Below are 14,281 nucleotides of genomic sequence, written 5' to 3'. Positions count from 1 at the left end.
CGCCCCTTTATATCCTCCATATTTGGTAGCTTATTTCCTTTTTCAGCCAAGATTACTTTAGAAACCATTATAATTTAGGTTAGAAGAAAAGCTATAAGGAAGGCCAGAAATAGAATAGATGGAAGAATATATTGACAAAAATAGTTGTCAAATTGCAGAGAAACAAGGAAGAGAATAAGGAAATATGAGTAGTATTAAATTCATATTTAATTCACTTAAGGCAATGTATACTAACATCTATGCAAGAAAGAAAGAACATCAACCACAAATCAAATGCTTTTGAACATTTTCTCAGATAGTAGAAAGTTATTTTGCCTTAAACTGTAACTATATTTTTTTCTCCAGAAATCTGAGTGAACAAGATGACATCAAACATTAAAAAACAAACTAACAAAACAGGCTTTAGAGATAGCTCAATACTTCTACTGTTTGCTCTTAAGAAGTTTTACAGAAGTGGTGTTTTGGTATTCATGGTTTCGGATGCTAACAAAAAGAAAGGAAAAGAAAAGAAAAGAAAAGAAAATGTGCGCTTGCCTTCACTTTCCCAGATTGAGGAAAACGGCTCTTCTTTTTTCTCCTTCATCAAATGCTTTTTTCACCTGCAGAGGTCTCTCTCTCTGGCTCTCTGCTCATTCTGCCAGCATATCTCCTAGGGCCATCTTCCTTCATTCATTCCAACAAGATCTTCATTGGTGCCAAACTCCACTGATACATGTGGAAGCATTTTGGAAACAGGGTTTCTCTTGGGGTCTAAGTGCAGATCACTGCAATATGAAACAAAACATTTGACTACCAAACCGATTTACAGCAAACAAACTATGAATTGCAAAATCTCATGATCTTTAATCACATCACCACTTAGGCCTGATACCATTAACCCATTGCTGTGAACTACAGCAAACCTTATGCCCAAACTGTAATGACTGTTCCAGAAATAATTATCCTTTTGCTTGTTACACTCATATTGGATATCAGATTGTGAAAATGTCTGAGAGTCACCCACACTGTTCTGGAGAGCACAAATTAGAGCGGGTCAGGGGGAAGTGCAGTGAGGAAGGAGAAAAACACAACCATCCAACATGATTTTCTCGGCAAAAGAGACAATATTTCCAATGTCTAGATGCCTATTTAATTATTCCACTTAAGTTCATTCTTAGAGGGGTCTTGTCAATAAAGCCAACCCAGGCTCTTGGTGTGTAACAGCGTTTTTGAGGGTCTTTTTTGAGAGCTTCATTAAAAGCAGACAGTTTCTCTAACCTTTTAGCAGAACCTGTTATCTGATGACGTGAATTAAAGTCTCTCAAATGACTAATAATCATATCAGGGCTGCCATGTCAGCTTGTAGATTTGAATAAGAGGGTCTGAAAACATTTGCATGCCTCAATGTGCCAGTGCTAAGAAGCTAATGTGATAGTGCTGTCATAAAGCACTGGAAAGACATGACTTAATGTAATCTGTCATGTCATATGCTAATCTTCAACCATTACTTGAGTGCTGTAAGTAAGTAGAAAGCATTTGGGAGAAATCCTTTCCAATTTCTCTGAGTACCACTTCTGCTGCTGGTCAGCTCAAATGGGTTTTGTGCATTTAATGCAGAGCTCAAGTCAAGTTGGTTTAGGTCACACTTAATTAACCAGCACACGAATGGGCTGGGCCATGAGAGCTCTATGGAAAATGGTTATTTCAGAGGCGGTCTAACAAGTAAATATTTCATATGCTGAAGGAAATGGGAAGAGGATACTTTCTTATTCCTTGATAAAGAATATGTTCTTTTCAGAGAAAACACTATGAATCTTAACAAGACATCATTTTGGTCTCTGCTTGCCTCCTTCTATATTTGAGTTGAGTTTATAGAAAGCAGATAATAAATAGTTAAAAACGTCACTCTCACTCTGATACCAAGGACTCTATTCAGCAGATGTGGACTTATCACTCAAATAATAGAGGCTGCTTTGACTCTAGGTCCATAGAAAGAGAGGACAAGTAATCAAAGGGAGATATCCACTTGGCATGCTCTTTAACAAGATGACAGTGTCTCTTAATATACAGTCATTAAGACAGGAGACTGGTGTCAGGGCTAAGTACAGTTTGTGAAATAGACAGTAACTGAGACTAGAGAGACTGACAAATTTTTGTCCAATTTTTTAGGAAAGTGTGCAAGGGATTGTGATTCAAAATATGAAGTTTATTTTTATCAGCCACACTGAGTCAAGTCAAAAAGATGCTTAAGAACTTGAAGAACTGCCTTCTGGAATAACATTTTTGAGGATGCTGAGCAGATGGCATGAGATTGGCCCCAACGATACTGCCTGAATTTCCCAGCATTCCTACAAGGCCCGCTATTGGTAACCCAAGGGAACTTTCATGCATGTGGGAACTGGCTTTTTATAGGTCTAATTAGAAAGCACAGGCAATTCCCACCTACAACATTAAAAAATGCTTCTGTGAAAGCATTTTTTTCTTGAAAAATGTGTGTCAAATTTACAGAAAAAAATTATTATGAATCAAAATTGATAAAGATGTGGTCATATTTTCCTAACAGTTAAGATTGTGCTAAATTAGGGGCTATTTCACAGAAAAAGAATAAAAACCTTATTACAGAAGTGGTGTGTATGCACTACTTACAGCTCTTCCAGAATATCATGACCATCGATCATGAGTTGATGGTTGCCTAGCATAGCTTCCTCCTCCTTTATGTCTGCTTATAAAATTGACATTTCAAAGAAGTTAAGGGTGAGGTTGATTCCTGGTGCTAGTGAAGTGTGGCTCCTTATCTAGTTCTTTGCTTCTGACACAACCTAATCAGCAGGGGACCCTTCATCTGAATTTTTCAGCTCTCATTTAGCCTCGAAAACTGGTCACATGACTTTGTTTGGCTGGGTAGAAGCTGGTCTCATTGGCACCAGTTTCCAAGGCCAATCATCTTTTGGACTATCTTTTTTGTAGAGCACTTTCAACTCAGTCCAAGCATCTTGCATTTGTACATCGCTTGCACTGGAAAAGTTCGTTATGATTATTAAAAGAACAAAGTAACACATTCCTAGGGTTTGAGGTCAATCGCTTCACCTTCCAAATGAGGGCAATAAAATGTCTTCCAAGTCCTCTGGGGACTTATCAGCTTGAGTTTAACATCACAAAAATCTGTATGACTAGGTCCCAGAAAATGATACTCCTAACAACATTTAGCCAAAGCAAGTTTTTTTTTGTTTTGTTTTGTTTTTTTAAATATCTGTCTGCTCCTAGAGGACTATCCAAATAATCCATCTGAGTTTCTTTCACCTAATTGCTGTAACTTCCTGATGGCCTCTCAAACTTTTGACTCCACTGACTTAAGTTATTCTCTACCCTTGCTCTTTTTATATTCACCTCTCCAAAATGCTCACACTTTCTGGGGCTCATGATCACCCTTCCCATACCATTCTTTAACCTTCCTTCTTAGAAAGAAAAAGGCTTTTACTATCTTTTCTTCCCTATGATTTCTTAATCCATAACTTTGCCAAAGCAGTCTCACTCTGAGAAGCCTCAAACTATGTCCCTTTTCATCATTGAATTAATATTTTCTCAATTTGTCTGGGAAATATTCCCAGGTTAATCCAGCCAACTATTAATATTATACCTGACCCTGGACTGAGCATTTTCATACATTCATTCATTCAACACCTACTGTGTCACGTGTTGTGCTAGATGGTGGAGATGGTGATGAAATGGGGAAACAGTTCTTATTCTCATGTTCATTTTGTGTTAAATCTTATGAAAGCTATATAAATCATATTGGCTGTATATTCTTCCAATTGACTTATGTTACGTTCCTTAAGAGTCTTGTTCAGGGAAGACTTCTTGAGCAGGCCTACTATTTTATATATCAAGATATGTACGCTTTTGCTCCTTCTATGTTTACTACCTTCCAAAGCAGCCTGCGCAGTTTTCTTGTGGAGGTGCTCATTTCAGTTCTGCAAGGACTTGCTGCCCTTTAAGGACCTATTGTGTAAATAGCACTGTGTAAAGCAGTACAGAAGACAAAAATGAATTATGACGCATGTCCCTGACATCAAGTGGTTTGTAGTCTTCAGTAGAAGTTAATACTTTATACATTAGACAATGGAATGACTCAAAGACAACATAAAGTGCCAAACTGAGTATTATTTGTTTGGATCAGGAGGCATGGCAGAGCTGGAACATACACGTGAGAACTCTAGGTGGTAGGACAAATGAGGATTGGCTAGAATTTTTCAGAAAAAGTCTCACAGAATATTGATGAGAGATGACATAAAGTAGCCCATAAGTATTTACAAATTTGTCATGAATTGAGTTCCATTATAGGAGATTAGGGAACCTTGAATGCACAGTATGGATCCTGGTGGGGTAGAAAGGGAACAACAGAAATCAGTAGGAAGATGAGATCCTTAATGTGAAGGGAGCAGAAGCAGGGAGAAAGCAAGGCAAAAAGCATGGGACCTCAGAACTCTGAGATAATATCACACTAAAGTACTGTATTTACTACTCTATCACTAAGATCAAACCTCTTGCCATCAAAAATAAATGAAACTGTGATGCAAATGGTGGAAGATACTAGGGTACCTAATGCTGGCTCACCAACTAGGATTTTTAAATTAGGCCAGTACCATTCCCCTATTTTATGTATTGTTAAAATATAAATTTCTAAGAATTATTAACTTTCTATTGTCTTCCTTATTAAGATCCCTGTTTTATGGATAGGCATAATATAGACTCAACCAGTATCTGCTCTTCATTCTTAGTTGAGAAATTTGAGTTTTCCTGAATGCTCACTAGTAAAGACAGTTCATTCATTTCTGAATCAAGTTTTTGCTTTCTAGAGGCTATAGTGCCTCTTCAGTCCCTCTTCAGCTTCCTGCTGGGTTTCTGTCCAAGAACTTAATTGTTAATGGCTCCCAGCTGTGTCACAAACGTCACTTCTTTAACCCTTTCCTTTCTGGCTGCCAATTTGTATCCTGTGCTTAAGATGTCAAGTCCTCACTGTGTGCTCTTTGTAGAGGTAAGGAGTTGATGGCTAGGTAGAAAGATTCAGGAGAGCACACATGAATTTTACTGTATCTAAACCTTTGACATGTATACACTGCTACTCCAGTCTCTTAGGTTGAGGGGAATATGTCAACTTTCACACTGAATCTTGGACAGCAGCATCAAGAAAATCTCTTTTCTTGTTCCCATGTATTCTTGATTCATGTATGTATATATGTATGCATCAGCTGCCTCCTTAAGGCTGTAATTTATATTACCTATACTTGATCCTTACTGGCAATTCTTCAGCTCCACCTCCACTTCTCTATCTTGCCTTGATGAGCTATAATCTTTCATGCATTTCAGCTCAAACCCCCAATGACTCCTGATGTCAAACCTTATCCATGTCAGCATCTTAGCACCTGTGAAAATCGTCCCAATTGTCTTTCAATTCCTGCCCCTACTCACTGATGGTTTATGTTACAAAGGTATACCTCAGGTAGCTGAGGCAGAATTGGTTTCATTCTTCATTCTGTGCTTTTTGTCATGAGAAGTTTCTTTCTTTTCTCTGAGAAGTGCCAGGTATTGAGAGTCTACTACCTCTCTTTCTTGTTCTTCAAATTCCCCTAGAAACTTGTTTGTTCTCTTCTGATTTCCTACTACTTCCAGTCTTCCAAGGTCTGCTGGGTCCCAGCTCTTTTTACTACTTCTGTTCCAAGTTCTCATTGCATCAGTCGACAAATTCCAGTGGCTCTGGCTCTCCTCACACACACTGGGCTACTTTCACGTGTTACTCATACCATGAACCTAGCCCTCAAGCCTTCAGCTTGCCAAGGCTCTTTTCCCTTCCCAGTCTATTGCTCTAATCTACACTCAGTGGTAAGCATCCTTAAGATTTTCTCCCTTAGAAATGACCTCAGTTAGCAGCTTAGGAGTCAGCTACTTGGATAATAACAAACTCCATATCTCTTCCTTATGACTCTGCACACTCAACATTGCCTTCAGCTTCTTTGGTGACTAGAAAGGAGTACTTAGAAGATTCTTTAAATACTGAAGGAAGGATGGTACTAACATTTATTGTCTACTATTATTCCAGGCCTTGTACAAGCTTCATGGCACTTAATTAATAATTTGTATATTAACTTATCCAATATTTATCACCTACAACAACTAGCATCTATTATTCCATTTCAAGCACTGAACTGTAGCACTTCATCATTAATTTTCTCATTTTATCTTCACGTAGCCCTAAGGGGTAGACTCTTAATATCTCCACTTTACAGAGAGGAAGTGAGGCACAGAGAAGAGGAGTAATTTTTCCAAGGTTACCCAGCTGGAGGAATTTAAGTGAAGGGAGCCTAACTCCAACAACCATGCTTTGAGGTAACAACCAGGAACAGTCATTGTTCCTATTCTCCTGGATTTTAAGCTTTAGCTGAAGGAGTGCACACTAAACAAATAGTTGTAGAATTATTTAATTACATCTGTGATAAGGGATCTAAAGACCAAGAATAGATTTCCATTATAGTGTAGAATATAAGAACTTGACCTGATCTAGGAGTTTAGGAATATCTTTCTTCCTCAGGTGGTAACATTTACAGTGAAACCTAAATGATGAGGGTGGTAGGACTGGAATTGTAATGAGATCTTTTCCACAGAAGAAATAGCAGTGTGCACAGGCTGCAAAAGGTAAGGTGTCTGAACCCACGAAGAATTCAGTGAAGACCAGTATTGGCTAAATGTTTGCAATAGAAGGAGAAACAGTGGTATGAATTGAGACTGGAGAGACGGGTAGGGATTTCACCGCATAGGACCATTTTGGTGAAGACAAAGATTTTGGTCTATCTCAAATGCAATGAGAAATCATGAAAGGTTTTAAGCAGGAAAGGGACATAGATTTACTTTTTAAAATTGGCACTATGAGAATAAATTAAAGGCAGTTGGAAGCAGATACAGTGTTTCAACTACAAAGACATTTTAATTGGACAGTGACATTTTATTGTAATTCCTACCTTACAAAATGAAAAGAATATACAATTCAGAGAGGCTACATCATTAGCTTAAGTTGATATAGTTTGTGCCAAAGCCAGGATTTGAATCCAGTTCTGTCTGACACTGAAGTTAGTGTTACTTTCCACTGCACCAATCTTCTACTTGTGAGAATGACTTATGTTTCTCTACTCATAAAATTTAACATAAGGCTAGAGCTTAGGAGACCTTCTTAAGAACACACACCTGGTAATTAGCACACCACAAATTTTAGCACATGTCTTTGAGGCCAGATCTAGTACTCTGACCACATTTTGCTGCCTTTTGCCATTAGCCAACAACATGTTTCAAAATGATGCCTCTTTATCCTGAAAATGGAAACAGTGAAGTCTTAAATGGCATTACCATCATAAACATAATGTACAAAAATACCTGCCCGGTATACCTCACAGGATTGTTACAAGGTTGAGATAATATGCATTAAAACACTTCATAAAGTGCCAAGTACTATGCTTTAAAGTAAAGCCAAGTAAGGCTTTACTGATGTTTGTTATATAGGAAACCAGAATGCTATGACAACTTGTCCAGTAGGAATGGGACCTCCACCTTGAATGTTGATATCAGTTAGTAAAAGATCTCACAGATTATAAAGTACCAGTGTTTTTCAAAGATTGTTGCACATCAGGAATGGGGCCAGGGAGAAGCAATTGATATCCCTGTTTCTACCATATCTTGTTTATTTCATGGTTATGCCTATTTGGAGTTCAATTGGATAACCTTCAATATAATTATTTGTTCTAGAGAAACCTGTGTGTCCCAGGGTGCTGACTGATATGCATTATCGGAAACTTCTATTTTAGGAGACAAAGGCATTTTTTTAAACACATCTGAAGCTCTGAAGCTGGGAATATATCTTTGCAATTTAAATTCTCAAAGAGAATGAAACATGGGTACACAGACTCAAATCAATAGTCATCCTTCTTCCATTAGAGAACTTTTAGAGTCTTTTATAGGATTCCATTCCTTATTATTAGCCCACTCCTAAAGTTACTTTCGGTCTGACTTGGTATTTGTCAAACTGCAGATCATGACCTGTTGGTAGCCTATGAAATCAATTTAATGGTTATAGGCAGTATTTTAAAAAATGAAATAGAAGAAAGAGAAAGTATCCAAGTGGGTTGTATATTGCACAGGTATTACTTTAAGAAGCTTTTGTCCCGGCCATAAACACATGTGCTTGTCTACTGGGTCACAATAGAAGATATTTTTCTTAACGTAGGTCACTATCAAAAAAAGTTTGAAACACACTGGTCTATTGAATTCAGAAAAAAAGTTAGTGTCTTTATGCTTTTATAAGCTGGACTTAATGCAAGTCTTAGCTTGATTTCAGGATGAGGAGGTGCTACCCAGATTTGATGCAGGTTGTACCTGCTTCAATTTAAGTATTCCCTAAAAGGTTTCTAAAAGCTACAGTGCATGGAGAAGGGGTGAATGTAGAACCAGCACTACCCAGCAGCTATTCACTAAAAGAACCCTGAACTGATGGCTCCTCTAAGAGGGTTGAGGGATTTTCAGAGCAATAGCTAAGAATAGGACTTCTTCTATAGCACATATGGGGGATGTACCACGTGCTGGGCGCTTGCTTTACATGTTTGTCTATTTACTAAACACTTATATAGCACTCACAATGTGCCAAGCCCTGTTCTCAGTGCTTTACATGCATTCATTCATGTATCCAATGAGGCAGGTACTATTGGTAGTACCATTACAAAGAAGAAGAAATTAAAACATTGAGTAGACGGAAGAACAAAGAGAATGTTCTCAACAATATGTTCTGCTGCTTTGGTGCTTCTCCATAGTTCCCATCACACAATATGGGTGATTTATTATCAATTCTAGTTCAACGTCCATCCCCAGGTCAAGTCTCTGTGTGTGTGTGTGTGTGTGTGTGTGTGTGTGTGTGTGTGTGTGTGTGTGTGTGTGTGTGTAAGAGAAAGAGAGAGAGACAGAGACAGAGGGAGAAAGTATGTGTCCAACACATATGCATTCATGGGTGGGAGTGGTAGCAAAAACTACCTGTAAGAATCCTGCCAACACAATCCTAGAAAAAAGCCAATTTGTAGCAGAATGCCAAAAAGCAGTGGCTTCCTACACTTACCCTGATACTCTGTACCCCTTTTGTATATTCCAGTTATAATAATAACAATAAAACAGTGGGCCATAATCCCTCATTTGCATACACGAGTATCAGGGTAAGATTGGAAAGAAATCCTCTGCCATGGGGCAAACGTTTGAAATAATTGGGCTGGAGAGTAGAAAGGAAAGTGAAAAGGCGATTTGGAGAGAGAGGGCTCATATGTTTACCAGATTTCTTTCTTTTTTTTTTTTTTTTTCTTCTTGAGACAGTTTCACTCTGTCACCCAGGCTAGAGTGTAGTGGTGCTATCTTGGCTCACGGCAACCTCCGCCTCCCGGGTTCTAGCAATTCTGCCTCAGCCTACTGAGTAGCTGGTACTATAGGCATGTGCCACCACACCTGGCTAATTTTTCTATTTTTAGTAGAGATGGAGTTTCACCATGTTGGCCAGGCTGGTCTCGAACTCCTGACCTCAAGCGATCCGCCTGCCTCGGCCTCCCAAAGTGCTGGAATTACAGGCATAAGCCACCGTGCCTGGCCTGCTTACTAGATTTTTATGAGGCCATGTCACAAGGAAGGGAGGAAGAACAAAGCCCTATGATTTGGGCACAAAGGGCTCCCAAGGTTTGTGAAGACATTTAAGCATGTTCCACAATCAGAAAACAAAGAAGACAGAAGATAAAAGCACCCTAGGCTAAGAGGAGGAAGAAATTTGGGAAAAAGAATGACAATTAGGTTGACAGGTGTTTATAAGAGGGATATTATCTATTTATTTTTTCATGTGAAAGTGTTACATTGTGTCTTTCAGAAAAGGCACCAATGTACCCTAGGCATCATTTGCAAATACATTTCAAGAGAAGAAGAAAAACCTCAGGTGCAAAAGGACTGAAATTTTTCCTTGGGTCGGAGTAGATTATAGTGATATTTTGATCCTATGGGGAAATAAAAGATAACAGAATACCCAGAGCCCCCAAATTCCAGTAAATAAGTTAGTAAAAGTTGGTCATTGTTTCCATATGTTCTTTCCTGCCTATCATGGAATTTTAAAATATGACAGGTTAGACCTCAATCCTATGTATGAGAAGGGCTGTGAGGAGCTGAGTCTCTGTGATAACTTATCACTCCTGCATAGTATGATCAACTGGCTGTATTTCAAGAAAGCTTGCTAAGTAACCCTGGCTGGCAGTGATTTGTTCTTTTTCTGACTGCCTTTATATTAGTTTGTTTCTGACTGCCTTTATATTAGTTTGTTTCACTTATGATTTTTTTTACTCACTATTTAAGTTTATTTATTATCATTTTTTATCATCCTTATTGGGGGAAAGCTCCTTGAAGGCAGGGACTATATTATTTGCTTTGCAGTATCTGCAACAGAGAATTAGGTCCTATACATATTAAACCTTCAATAAATGTTTATTGATCGGCTAAAATAAAAAAACTTCAAAAGTTTCAGACAAGAAGACTTTGTGTACCCCTGGAGCTACCACTTTCATTCCTTTCTGGGATTTTATATTACTTTTAAAGCTTTCTGAGAATTTATTTGAATTTTCTCTCAGTCTTTGGGGATATTGGTAGGAAACCACCTCCCTACAACTCCAATCAAGAGCTACCATGGGTAATTTAAACACATATGGAAAATGGTTGTCACAAACACATAATTCACTCTAATATGGAACCATCCTTTATACTCGAAATACAGGTGGAGGTGATGGGCCTCTCAAAGGCAGTCTGCCTGTTTCTTTGCAAGTGCCATGCACAACTTTCCTGGAGGCCAACCTCTCAGAGGTGTGATTACCAGAGGCTACCAGGTCCAGAGGTTGCCATACTCCTAGGCATGGTAGGAAACAAAGGTTGTCTACTCAGCTCCTATGCTTAGGTAATGAATAAAGACATAGGTCTTATTCTATGGTGGTTTCCTACCAATATCCCCAAAGACTGAGATAAAATTCAAATAAATTCTCAGAAAGCTTTAAAAGTAATATAAAATCCCAGAAAGCAATGGTAGTGGTAAGTCCATGGGTACACGAAGTCTTCTTATCTGAAACTTTTGAAGTTTTTTATTTTAGCTGATCAATAAACATTTATTGAAGGTTTAATATGTATAGGACCTAATTCTCTGCTGCAGATATTGTACAGCAAATAATATAGTCCCTGCCTTCAAGGAGCTTTCTCCCTAAGAAGGATGATTAAAAAATGATAACAAATAAACTTAAATAGTGAGTAAAAAGAATCATAAGTGAAACAACCAAATATAAAGGGAATCAGAAAAAAATAAAAGGTCCTGAGAGGTGTGAAAAAGAATAATGGTCCTAAGAGGTGTGACATTTCCACACAAGTCAGCCATCTGTATTTAAGATAGTGCTGGCTGAAGGTGAACATCAGTACAGACTGTGCAAACTACTTTGTTACTTACAGGTAACAAGGTAAATTAGGAGATAGTGCAGAGAAATGTCATCTGTTCCCCATTTAGTATTTCTTCATACATAATGTTCTAGTATGAAATGTCAGCTTTATCTTCTACAGGTTTTCTGTGTGTGGATAATTTATGAAGTTATCCAGTTTATAAAGAAGGAGTAGTTTCTGGAGCCCCACTCTCATTTTGTTGCTAAAATCACCAGAAGAATGACATTAATAGAGTGGCGGAGAGGAAAGGAAGAGGGTGAAGGGAGAGAAGAGCTCAAAACTGCGTGTACAATTAGGATCCTAGAAACCCTCTTCTACACACGCAATCTTCATGTGGCTTGTAAGGATCTTTAAGATTATCCTACATCCATTCCTTCTCAGGCAGCATGGATCAGCTTCTAGTTCTGCCAGTTTTCTGCCTTTGGATTTTGTTGAGAACAACCTGAGACCTAGTGTGCCAGATGCCAGACCTGTGCTTTTCTCACCAAGTGCAGGGGTTAACAAAGCTCTCTGTGACTTCATGAACCTTAAAGCTATCCTTCTGCCCCTTCTAGCTCCAAGTTTTTTACTGTGTAGCTCACTTGCCTATTAATCTTTTGCATAGTTCTTGATACAAGGTTAGTTCACCTGTTCTTTTATTTATTCAACAATTGTTTTTATTGAGCATCTGTTTTGTAAGCATCATTGTATTAGGTGCTGGTGACTCAAAAGTAAACAAAATGCATTTTCTACTCTCAAGATGCCCCAGGAAGACAAAGACATAAGTAAATAATTTCAGCATTATGTCAGTAGGTTGCTATGGGAATGCATAGAAGAGGCATTTAACCTTCCAGGGGAAGTGACGCTTGGGCAGTGGAAGATGATTAAGAGTAAGCTTGGGGATTGGTAAGAAGAAGCAAAAGGAAGAGGAGGCAGGAGGGAATACCCAAAAGCTTCTGCAAAAGCTTAGAATGGAAGAAAGGCACAGGCAATCTGGGGAATTGCAAGTAGTTGAATATGGTGGGAGTGACACGTGTAAGATAGGAGAACTAGACATAAACTAGTAACGAAGAGCATTTGAAGTCATATCAAGGAGCTTGGACTTTATCCTGAGGGCCATAGGGAACCACTAAAGGGTTCTAAGTGGGGGACTGATTAATCTGATTTGCATTTTATACGAATCTCTCCAGTTGTAGTGTGGGGAGCAGATTGGAACCAGACAAGAGACTGGCTAGATGGCCATCACAGTAATCCAGAGGAGACTGTCGAGGGCCTGGCCCAAGGGGGTAGTGAGGGATGGCAAAAAATGGTGAGATGCATCAGGCTCTCTGGTGCTGACTGGATGTGCAATGCAAGGCAGAGCAGCGAAGGATGACCCCTGGGTTCTGATGAGGGCCTCCTGCCAGCTCCCCTGTATGCTGAGAGACGGAGACATGTAACTATCAGATAAAATTCTATCTTTCCTTTTCCTCTCATTACTGTATTAATTGTAAATTTTTTGTTTAAATGAAAACAAACCAGTTCTTCAGACTGGTTAAACCCTTGGCTGTGGTATTCTTTCTAACTCTGGAAACTAATAATTGCACAAAAAGATGAGACCAGGAAAAAAGTTTGAAAAGAATACTATTAATTTTTCTGGGGTGGGGAGGAAACCTATGCCATATGCAGAAAGTTTCCAATTAGGTTAATGTACCTTAAACTGTATTAGTAATTAAGTGCTTTGGGTATTAAAATACCTAATCTAGCTTCAGGCTGTTTTTAATAAATCCTTTGACATTTTCCTAACTGAGGGGGAGAGATAGAGCAGAGGAGGCCTCGCCCGGGATTATAGAGCTTTTGGCTCTATTCCCTAGCTTTTAGCAGCTTACTGCGTGACCTTGGTAGAGTTGCTTTAGGTCCCTAGCCTTTAGTTGCCCTATCTGTGAAATGGCAAAAATAAGGAGATGGCAACATGACTGATGATAAAAATAAGTCCTCCTACACGGGGCTTAGGCCTCAGTAAAGGAGTTGGTTTTTAGTGTTTTCTGTTTTTTTAAAATTCTACTTAGAGACATTAGCCTGCAAGCTAAAAGAATACCTACTATTTCTGGCACACACATGCACACACACAGACATTTATATTCACGTGACTATATACATAGGCTTATTTATTTATTTATTGTAACATAGGCAATCCAGGACATTTATACAAGATGCGTGGAGCTCTGGCAACTCCACCAAGTTATCAAGAACGCAAAATTCTTCTGTAGTTCCACTCTAATATCCTTAGCCTTTGCTTATTGCCAGATAGCAGCTGTACCTTCAAGCATCATATACACTGGGCAGGAAGAAAGTAAGAAGGGTTGGTGCCAGCCTCATGTCTCCCGTTTGTCAAGAAGAAAGCCACTTTCCCAGAAGCAGTACCATGTCTGCATGAGTCCCTCATGGACAGAACTGCACCCCACTGGTAGAGCCAAAGAAGGCTGGGAACGGGAGTAGAAAAACATTGTGGAACTTTTCCTGTCTCCACGGTGAAAGGGGCAAGAAAGAAAGGGGTTGGGGAGGGTGCCAAGTGAGAAAATCAACAGCAGCTGTCACACCTGCTAAACAGAGCACCATCCAGAAGTGGGAGAGTGGATCATTTTTCTAGAAGCAAAGTATTGAAGGTTAGACTGGAACTGAAATTTTGGGAGGACAGCCTTCACTTGGGAGTTTGCTTGAATTTTGGTGGAAGCTTTGGGTAATTATTCTGATTCAAAATTGTGAAAATTTGGACCGTGCCCAAAGACGAATTAGAAGGAAATGTGATTTCTTT

This window comes from Pongo pygmaeus, chromosome 1, assembly GCF_028885625.2.
Source record: "Pongo pygmaeus isolate AG05252 chromosome 1, NHGRI_mPonPyg2-v2.0_pri, whole genome shotgun sequence".
In the NCBI taxonomy this organism is placed as follows: domain Eukaryota; kingdom Metazoa; phylum Chordata; class Mammalia; order Primates; family Hominidae; genus Pongo; species Pongo pygmaeus.
Note: the sequence above shows the minus strand (reverse complement) of the source record.